Genomic DNA, 10,468 nt, shown 5'->3' with positions numbered 1-10,468 from the left:
TTGCTTTACTTCAACTTTCTTGTACATAGTTTGTTGCAAGTAAAAAGAAAAGGTTTCTGTATCGCACCTACAACTGCTCAAAAAACAGCAACTTGTGAGTCCTTTTCTGTTCTGTCTTGGAGCTGCTGGGGAGAGAGGGAGGGGAGGTGCAGGGAGGAGGAGGAGGAGGAGGGAGGTGGAGTAAGGTTGGAGTCCCACATAAGGGGAACCACTGGCAAAGGAGCCGTTTCATACTGAGCTGTCTATGCCTCTCTGTTTGTATTCGCCGGGTGTCAGCATGCACCTGTGTGTCTCATTCCAACTGGTTGTTTATCAATGCTGTCATGCTAGCAGCTCGTGCAGCAATCCGCAGGAGAGAAGCAGAACTGGACCTGGTGGACTCAAAATAACAGAAAAAACTCAGAGCAAAGGAGTTGTGTTTGGAGAGTTTCTGCCTCCATCTTGAGACGAAAGCATTCAGAGGAACAAACTTGCCTTGCTGGAATGAAGGACTGTCAACAAGTAGACTTGTGTGGAAAATGGTGAGTTGCTCACAAACAGCTGAAGTTACTCTCGTCTGTGTGTTTTCAGCCAGGATCAATACAAAAGTTTCTACCTTCTTGTACAACTGCTGTAATACCCTTAAGTAAACTGTACAGCACTGTAGCACACTCATACAGTCAAGCTGTTATTTATCTCTTTGTGAAAGTGTGTGCGCACACGCGTGTGTGTGGGGGCGTGTGTTGTGTTTGTTGGATTTTATGATGCGTTGGCTGGTCTGTGGTTCATCTTTGGATTAGACCCAGCTGCTCCGGTTCTCTCAGGGTATGTCTTGTTTTCTTTTGTTCATTTGTTCAGACGTCTCACATGTCCAGAAATAAACACGCGCACACACTTCCACACACAGGAAGCAACAGGACAGCGTGATGTCTCCAGAGCAGGCAGGATTTACTCCTGCTGGTACCCTTACTCCAATTATAATAACATTATACACATGAACAACTCAGTCAGTCTGGAGGGTTGGTGGTAGATTATTTCAGAGAGTTGTGGACGAGTTTACTTTGTTAAAACATACACTTGGTGTTTGTAACAAAAATATTTGATATTTCTGGCCAGTTTGTTGCAGTAGTCTTTCATTGTTTTTGTGTTGTATGAAATTGTTGCTGTTTTTCATTGTTTGTCGTCGGACCTGCCTGTTCTCGCGCGTAATATGCTTTAAGCATGATTAGTAGCCCAAAGGACATGATGGATGCTTGCATGCGTCGTGCTATGCATGTTGAATGCAATATGGAAACGTGTGGTTGTTAGCCAGCCTTCTGACTGCTACAATAGTGTGGCTGCTTGTTTGAGGGCAGTAGTGTTGTTGGCAGATTAGATGGATGTTGACAGAAGAGGGCAAAATTGATCACTCTGGCAGTAATGAACAAAGAAAATGGCAATAATTCAAAGTTTAATGAGTATCATGGGCTTTTCATGTTGTATGAATGTTCACTAGAGTTAATCATGATGTTATTTCAGGTGAGAAAAGTTTCAGGTCACCATTGAGACCCAGTAAGCGTCCAGACATAACAACATTTTGGATCCAATCGGGAAAAACACCTGTGGAGAACCAACCTGAGTCTGCAATTCGATGAGCAGCCTCGTCAGAAAGAGCAGCAACACGTGTTCTTCCCTAGAATTCACAGTTCACATAAACAAGTTTTTGTCCTGCAATTAACACAAATAGAAAATGATCATGAGTAGCACACAAAGTCATTTGGATCGTACCCAACTCGGGCCCTGAGTCAAATATTGATTATAGGAACCAAGTGGACCTGGAAGACCTCTACTCTATATTACAACAGGACAGCACGTTCTTCAAAACATTTAGCCATTATAGCCTTCTGTTCATCATTTGGGTTGCACTGTTCATCCAGGATGTAAAGAAGATGTTGAAATGTTGAAATAAAAAGGCTATAATTGATAAATAACCATATTAATAATAACCACTAGTGGGCAGAAAAACCCCAAACAAGCTGACAGAGACACAACTCTGATATATTATTCGCCTTAAATGGGGAATGTCTTAGAAAACAGTTGCATATTTACACATCCAGCAGACATGGAGCAACATTAGCATTCATTTGGGTCTTGCCTAATGTAACTCAAATATTCACTATCTTTTTTTAGCCACATTGCTGTCTCCACAAACTCCTGAGAAAAATATGAGTCTTTAGTTACCTAGATGATTTTCTGCACCAGATAATCACTAACTTCTTTTGTCTGCTGTTTGGTGCTGAATAGACTTAGCAGAATGATTACATCAAAGTTAATCATGATATATCATTAAATTGACGATTCTGTAGCACAACTAATTGTGTGTATTTTGTATACAACTAACTCATTAACTTCTCAGAGCCATTATATAGTATTTTACATTATATATCAGTACATACCTAAAAGTAGCTGCTGAAAAGTGTATTTTACAGAGAAAAATAAAATGGAATTATCTTAATAATAACTATATACAATGGTTTCATATTATGTACAGTTTAAGGTTCGGCACACGCAGGTTGACCATCAACTCCAGTCGGTGTCTGTTGTTAGTTAGGCCGCTTGGAAATCGACATGCTGTCCGAGGATATCCTGCAGGGAAGCAGATTAAAATAGCTCTCCTATTTTTTCACAGGTCTCTCCGCTGATTACTGTTCTTGGAAATACTGACGGTCATTATGGCACCATATTTAGTTATCTTGCTCACAATGCTGTGGGCTACAAACCTAGGAGAGCTTAACGTGTTGGACAGGCACAGCAGGAGACGTGGGTGAATGCAGTAGGATGATTGAGTTACTTTGCTTTGGAACATAAATGTATTTTTTAAACAAACAGAAATGGAGGTACTGTATAGGAGTAGCCTCAAAATATTTACAAAAAAAGTGGTGGGGGTTATTGGGAAGAGAAAGGCATGTTTCAGGCTCCGCATGCTTCACATTCTTAGCTGCTGACCTCTATGGAAAATAACAACAGCCGGGCTTGAAGGTTACACTGCCGCGGCCAGCGCCTGAGGCTCGTTACTGGTACCGAACTTGACGTTTGAAAGCCTGTTCTGTAATTGTAGAATCTGTTAGGGGAGATATTGCACAATGATGATGAAAACATAGATTTATTTTATTTATTTTGAATACATAACAAATAAGTAAAAAACAAAAGTAAAAAAACAGTAAACATATAGCAAACTCTCAATATACAAATTCTCATAAACAACATAAATAAATATTACAAAAGGAGTAGGAAGAAGTATACGCTTGTATGGTCCTACCTCTTCTCCATAACTCATACGAATTAACTCAATATTTATCATGTATACAACTCATAAACAATTACCACAATGCTATTATTTTCATATCCACCCATTGTCAATCAGATATAACTTAAAGAACTACCTCACGTTCATCCTACCAAATCCTTCCTCATCTTTATTCCTCTAAAAAACAATTTATTTGCACATCTTTTTTAATTGAATTATTTGCTTGAGTTGTATATCCAAACCATTCCACAAATTAACACCACAAATTGAAATACACATACTCTTCATAGTGGTACGAACACCACGATGTTTTTAATTAAACTTTCCTCTCAAATTATAACCCCCCTCTCTGTCTGACAACATTTTTTGTATATTATATATATATATATATATTACCCAGAAGTAGCACAGGCCCAGGATAAATGATGTAACCATTTAATTAAAAAGTTGGCATTCATTTTTTCCCAAATTGCTCAAATTGCAAATTGCAAATTGCAAATTGCTCTGGCCTTCAAGGCCAGAGGTGTTTAAGGATACTTGTGTCCTTTTTAATTGCCCATCTCATGCATGCCAGTAGTGTGGGCTGTTACATTTTACATCAGGAGAGATATATCTTAGAGAATGAATGAAGATATGTTTTATTGTGATTTGTCATCTATATAGGGTGGACCATTGAGGTCACTGTCTCAGGCCAAAATGAAGCTTAGACTGAAGGGGAAAGGATGTGATAGAGGAATGGTTTCCCTACTAGGGATGTCAGGATACCAGAAATCTAGTAGTCGATACCAATACCAGTGAATTTCCACGATTCTCGATACCCAATTCGATACCACGGTATAAAAAACAAAAAGGAAAATTATAAGACTTTATTTCTCAGCTTTAGCTCAATGACTGTAAGATATACTGTATATATATCCTCAGATTGCAAGCAGTAGTTTAAATTCACTATTACTACGAGCTATGGTTACATTACGTTAGCCAAAACACGGAAGCCTTAACGTTTTGCCATTGCAAGCGTTGTATGGAACATACTTGGCTACAAAACAATACCAGCTTTCTCAAACAAACATAATGGCAGCGTGTACTAGGCTATATCAGGATAAAGATGACAAGTGTAACAAGTAGTTGTTAATTTAACATTAACATGAATTGAAACTCACTCACCTTGAATTCTTTGAACAGATCTGGATGTCTGTCTTTGAGGTGCTTTGCTAAGTTGGAAGTATTTCCTTCTTTGGTTTGAAAAGTACGACGGCACCGTTGGCATATTGGCTTTTGCGAATCTATTAATTACTCTTTGATGATCTGCCTCGAACGTAAAGTGCTTCCATACCCAAATCTTGCTATTTGTCTTTGCCTAACTGCGCTATTTGTGCTGTTAGGCATTCTTCTTCTTCCTTCATTTCACAGCAGATGAGAACACTTGTAAGCGTATATGCTGCCCCGATCACATCCCGAAGGATCGCGTCTCCAGTACCTCCGGTACCAATGCGCTTCGGTACTTTAGAAAAAGACTGCCGTCACGTTTTTAAAATTTTGGCATCGACCTGGTACCGAAGTATCGGTTCTCGTGACATCCCTATTCCCTACTGTAACTGGCACGAGGCTTAGGGCTGAAAAGACAGTATCATTGCAGTGATCACACACCATTTCACTAAAGGGTTTAGAGTAATCCCTAAACAAACCAAAGGTCAAAGCATTAGTGACAGTGAGAACCTCTGCTTGGCTGATTGCACATACGTAGAAGAAATATCTCTTCATGAAAATAACCCTGTTCTTCTTTGACAGAAGGATTTTGTGTCTATGCCACTGTCATGATGAAGCCCCCCATGGGATAAAGTTCAGCCCAAATAGTAGCATCAGGTTGCGCTGATATGTGCTCTCATATGTATTTTGATATTTGTTGTCTTGATGTTTGTACATATTTAGAAGAACTACTGGAGCATCACTGGAAGCAAAGAGTAATTTTAGTATCTCCACTATTACTATATACTGAGTATAAATGGGGAGCAGATATTTGAGAGGTAATGCTTCATGTTGTGAACATTTAAGCTCGGTTGTGGTATTTTATGGTGGTTGGTGGTGTGCAAAATATTAGAAGACAAGTCATTTTTTTCCAAATTTTGCAGCTTTGTCATTAAACCAATGTGATTTAAAACGATAACGAAATTCCTTCGAATTCAAGTTTTCATTTTATATAATTGTGCTGTGGACTGTTTGGATGTGAATAATGATTTAAAAAAAAAAAAAGCTCACAAGAACAACCATCACATGGAATAGATACTGCTAAAATGTCTTCAGAAGTTTATAGCTTTAATTTGATGTAATGTGGAGAGCAACTGTAAACTCGTTAACACATTAGTCACATCTGTGTTGATTGCTTGTTTATTATGTAGTGATTTTGCGTTCAGATGTGCCTGAGACCCGACACACATGCAGGTGTCATGAAGCCCTGTGATTTACTGTATGTGTTCCATGTATCAGGATCAATCGGTGTCTGTGCACACAGCGCTCTAGTGTACACGTGAATCTATGGTTACATATGGATTGGTTATATGAGGAGGAGGAATCAGTGTAGTATGGAGCCATATCCTTGTGTCAAGAAGACAGTGGGTAGAGATGACTGGTCTGAACCTGCTCATTTTTTTAAAGTAGGACAGCCCCTCGTAAAAGAAACGACTCTAATAAACCAACTCCTGGTGTGCCTGCCAGACCACCCGCTTGCTGTCGGCTGTAAAATATGACCATGCTGCTTCCCTTTTTCTCTCCTCGCTCACTGCCCTTTTGACCCCTTCTCATCTCTTTTTTTCCTCTCTTTCTCTATCCCCTTAATGTTTTGCTTGTTTCTTCCTTTCCTGTCTGTTCCTATTAGGCCTCTCTCGGCCTTTGTCAACTTTGTTTCACTGTCTTCCCTTCGTCTGGTTACATCATGTGGTAGTTATTAGGGGTGGGAAAAAAATCTATTCACCTATGTATCGCGATTTTTTAATGCCAGAATCGATATATTTTCTTCATTTGAGTCTATGCGGAGGTAGAAGGAAGTTACAGTTTTTATTGTTGTAGTCTGAGTAGCGTGACGTCATATCCACTCCCGTTCCGTCACCAAAACAAACAGCGAGCCGAGACGAAAGAGTAGAAAACGTTGGAGGGTCCGCGTGGATACAACCTGCACCCTCACATGTTAAATCCAGCGTGGTAAACACTACACATCCAGTAAAGTATGGAAACACTTTGGGTTTCACACATTGCAGGAAAAGCAGAACTAGACATCATGGCTAAAACTGCATGCTAACTCTGTCATGGACAGGAAACGTTATTGTATTGCGGTAACATGCGGTCAAGCCAGCCGTCACTCTCATCTCCGTGGTCAAATGGGCCGACGCTACGACTGAAGAGCACCCAGATACTGACATTTATGTTAAATGCATTCAAACGGCCCCAATGGAGCTGACCATGGATGTATAAAGAGAACGGAGCTGACGGTAGAGCTAGAGACGACTTTGGAGAAATTAGCGGAAGTAGACACGAATGACTGTTGTTTTTTGACTTGCTACTCCTGTCGTCTGTCATTCTGCATAGAAAACCAGAGTCCCCAGTTGTGTAGCAAAGTTGCAAACCCTTCACTACAAACATAGTCACATGAAAGAAGGGAAAATTACAGATTAAGTGTGATTAAATCAGCTCTTTCCTTCAGCTCTCTAGTGACCTTTGGTGATCTCCATCTCCGCCCTGCTTCAGAGAAACCAACTTATGTTTTCAGTACTCTTGTATTCATGCTATAAAAGCCTGTACAGAGGAGGTTGAATTGTGTTTCTGTGACAGTAATTTAAAAAATAAATCTTGTCAGGTCCACATTTGGATCACAGGGAAACCTGATACATTTTGATGTGCTGAGTCTGAGCTCAACTGCTTTTCCTGGAAATCACACAAAACATCTTCTCACAGAAAAACTGCGAGCTCATGATGTTGCATGAAGCAGACGCAGATCGCCTTGACAATTGACTGGTTGTCATCTTTTTATGGGGAAGATAGCCGATGGCTCACTGTACTTGAGGAGTGCTTCTATACAGATCTCTTTCTGCTTTGTGGGGGCCTCACCGTGTCAGTCAGTGACCTGGTGGTTGCTTCTAAGAAATCTGGCTATTGACCAGAGAACAGGACCAAAATAAACAACATACTGTGAGGGGATTAAGAGCTTCTAGAATTACAGCCCTCAGAACATATCCAGATGTTGCCTTCCTGCTCCTCCTCAGGTAACACACGTGACTGAGCTGTAGTGTGCAGACGAGCAAAGTGGTGAGAGTGGCTCACGTAGAGCTCCCCTCTGGGTGAAACTCTTAAAATTTTTTTGCCGTCCTGGACTCCAGCTGGTGTGATCAACCTGCTAGAAAGGCAGAGGGTCTCACATTGTGTGCTTTGAAGGAGCAGGGAGGTTTTAACCATTGCTTAAGATCAGATGCTTATTGAATACACAAATCTGAAGCTCTTTTGTAGTAACTAAGAGCAGAGTTATACATAAACCTTACAGGAAAATGAAAAAGGGAAGGGTAAATATAACGTCCAGCGTTCAACCAGACTGACGTGATATTTAAAATTTTGCAAAATATTGCACAACCTCACACACTTGCAGTTGGGGGTGTTTTTTTTTACAATTTTGAAATCGATTTTTAATGACAGAATCAATATATTTGCTTCATTTATGCGGAGGTAGAAGGAAGTTACCACTCTTATTGTTGTAGTCAGAGTAACGTGACGTCATATCCCTACCATTTCCATTGACCAAAACAAACTGCAGCCAGCCAAAACAAGGAAGCACAAAACATTGGAGGGTCTGCGTGGATATGAACTGCACCCTCACATGTTAAATCCAGCGTGGTAAACACTCCACATCCAGTAAAGGATGGAAACACTTTGGGTTTCACACATTGCAGGAAAAGCAGAGCTAGACATCACGGCTAAAGCTGCATGCTAACTCTGTCATGGACAGGTAATGCTATCGTATTGCGGTAACGTGTGGTCAAGCCAGCCGTCGCTCTCATCTCCGTGATCAAATCAGCCGATGCTACGACTGTAGAGCACCCAGATACTGACATTTATGTTAAATGCATTCAAACGGCCCCGATGGAGCTGACCGTGGATGGATAAAGAGAACGGAGCTGACGGGAGAGCTAGAGACGGACTTGGCAAATTCTAGTTTTCAAAATAAGGTGTTGACAAAGGGAACAGTATATACAACATACATATATGGCAATAAGATTGATTGGATTATATTCACCAGAAGTATAAAACATTACATTATAAATGAAAAAGAAAATACTACTTATTTGTGAGGGAAATGTCTTTATTCTTTGATTTTTTAGTTGCTGGAAAAGATTTAATAAATAAAGCCTGACAATGACTGATATATTTGACTTCAGGACATCTTTGACTACATACATGCTGAAAATCAAACATTCTTACTGGATTAATTTAGATATTTTCCAAAGTAAAAGTCCCTAGAAGTGTATGAATCTACTTTTTCATAAGGTCTAGTATTCAAAAATCTGAATAAATCTGAATATCCAATCGCAATTCCTAAAAATCACGATACATATCGAATCGGCACCCAAGTATCGTCCAATGTGTTGTCAAAGACGGTCTTTTTCGAGTGGACATGTGTCGGAGGAAGAGGTGTGGTGAGACCACGCCTCCTTGGGGACCCCCAGATGTAACTTTTGACCAAAGACTGTAAATGCAAATTTGCCATTACCCTCTGCTTTCTTCCAGTCATGTAGCTATGTACCCAGTCTAGGGCACAGCTCCATGTTTGCCAGATGTTGCAGCAGCTGGGCATGGTCCTCCCTATCAAAGGCCTTGGACATGTCAGCCAGCAGCACCTTCACCAGTTTGCTGTTTTACGCCTGTAGCCACTAACCAGGAATGTGTGGCTTTAACAAGGGCAGTTATTGTGCTATACCTAGGGAGGTAGGCATGCTGGTTCTTACATTCAGACATCACTGTTGGCTTCAGTTTATTTATGATGAATCTTTCTTCTATTTTTCCCAAGCAAGTGGTTAATGAGATGGGCCTCCAGTCAGTAGGAGTGCTGGGGTTTGCAGTTTTGGGTATTGGGCACACATATGAAGTCTTCCGTGCAGCTAGAACTGTTCCGAGCAATTAGGAAATGTTCGCAATGTGCGTGAGGAGGACAGGGTCCAGATCTTCAGCATGGTTCTTTAGCAGCCATGATGCCAAAGGCTTTTCGTGGGTCAAGCTCTGTAAGGGCTCGCTTCATGAGGCCTATACTGCACAGGTCCGTCTCTCCAGTAGGCCGTGGTAATGGGAAGATTGATGGCGAGGAGGAGGTGTTACTAGTCCAGGCCTCTGCAAAGTATCTGTTGAGGATGTCGGCTACTCTGTTTTCTTCCACACCATCAAACTGTATTTTCCCCTCAGATCTTTTCTTCCGTCGCAGACCTTTATTAATGAAGTCCCACCACTCCTTTTGGGTTTTCCTTCTTCAGAAGTCGAATTTCATTTTGTAATGTTTTTTTCTTTGCAGCCTTTATGAGTCTTATTTTGACCCTATGAACAATTTTGTTCAGGGTAAGGTATTGCCCACTCAGATAGTACCAATATCTGGTCTGGCCCATGGATTATCTGGTTCTGCCTCATCCATTTTGATTATTTTTGTTTTAGTAAACTGTCCATTGTAAGTCCAACAATGTTATAGGAGTGCAATACTAAATTGGTTAGTCCTCTTTTAATACAGAGAGTTTTGACAAGTGCGGCCTGCGGCAAGCTAGCATGCAATGTCTATGAAAAGCTGCGGTGGCCGCTCCCGAGCTCAGCAAGCTGCCGCCGTTTGATTCTATGGTGAAGTGCGGCCAAACAAAAGTTGGGAAAAGTGTAACTTTTAGCGTTGAAGTGCGGCTAGAGAGGACCAACAGCCAATCAGTGAACAGATCCTATGACACCTGTGAAATGTTGACCTACACCCGGCCACAGAAGAATGTAATTATTCGCCGCTGCCTGAAGTGAATTCGGCGTTAGCGTGAGAGTGATGTACCCTGCAACCGCAACCGAAACAAAAAATACAGCAACATGGACATCCCATTTGAGTCCTGTTTCTTGTCAGTGGTTGAATGAACTTCAAAGATTCACTGGCACTTTAGCTTTGCTTTGAGTTTTGTTTTTCTGCCCTCTCCTGAGAAAAATTGCCTC

General features: G+C 40.9%; 1 protein-coding gene across 3 annotated transcripts in view; it reads left to right on the top strand.

The window, feature by feature from the left end:
* The first annotated feature begins 206 nt into the window (after nt 1-206).
* snx19a (sorting nexin 19a) overlaps nt 207-10,468 on the top strand; it is a 106,310-nt gene continuing 96,048 nt past the window's right edge. For 2 of the 3 annotated variants that reach the window (XR_012590414.1, XM_074611644.1), the window contains exon 1: nt 207-521. The gene's annotated coding sequence lies outside the window, so the exon portion shown is untranslated. The remainder of the gene's footprint in view (nt 522-10,468) is intronic. The other variant, XM_074611641.1, reaches the window with a different exon arrangement.

This window comes from Sebastes fasciatus, chromosome 16 (genome assembly GCF_043250625.1).
Source record: "Sebastes fasciatus isolate fSebFas1 chromosome 16, fSebFas1.pri, whole genome shotgun sequence".
Taxonomy (NCBI): Eukaryota; Metazoa; Chordata; class Actinopteri; order Perciformes; family Sebastidae; genus Sebastes; species Sebastes fasciatus.
The sequence above is the reverse complement of the archived record's forward strand: the minus strand, read 5'-3'. Positions and strand labels throughout refer to the sequence as shown.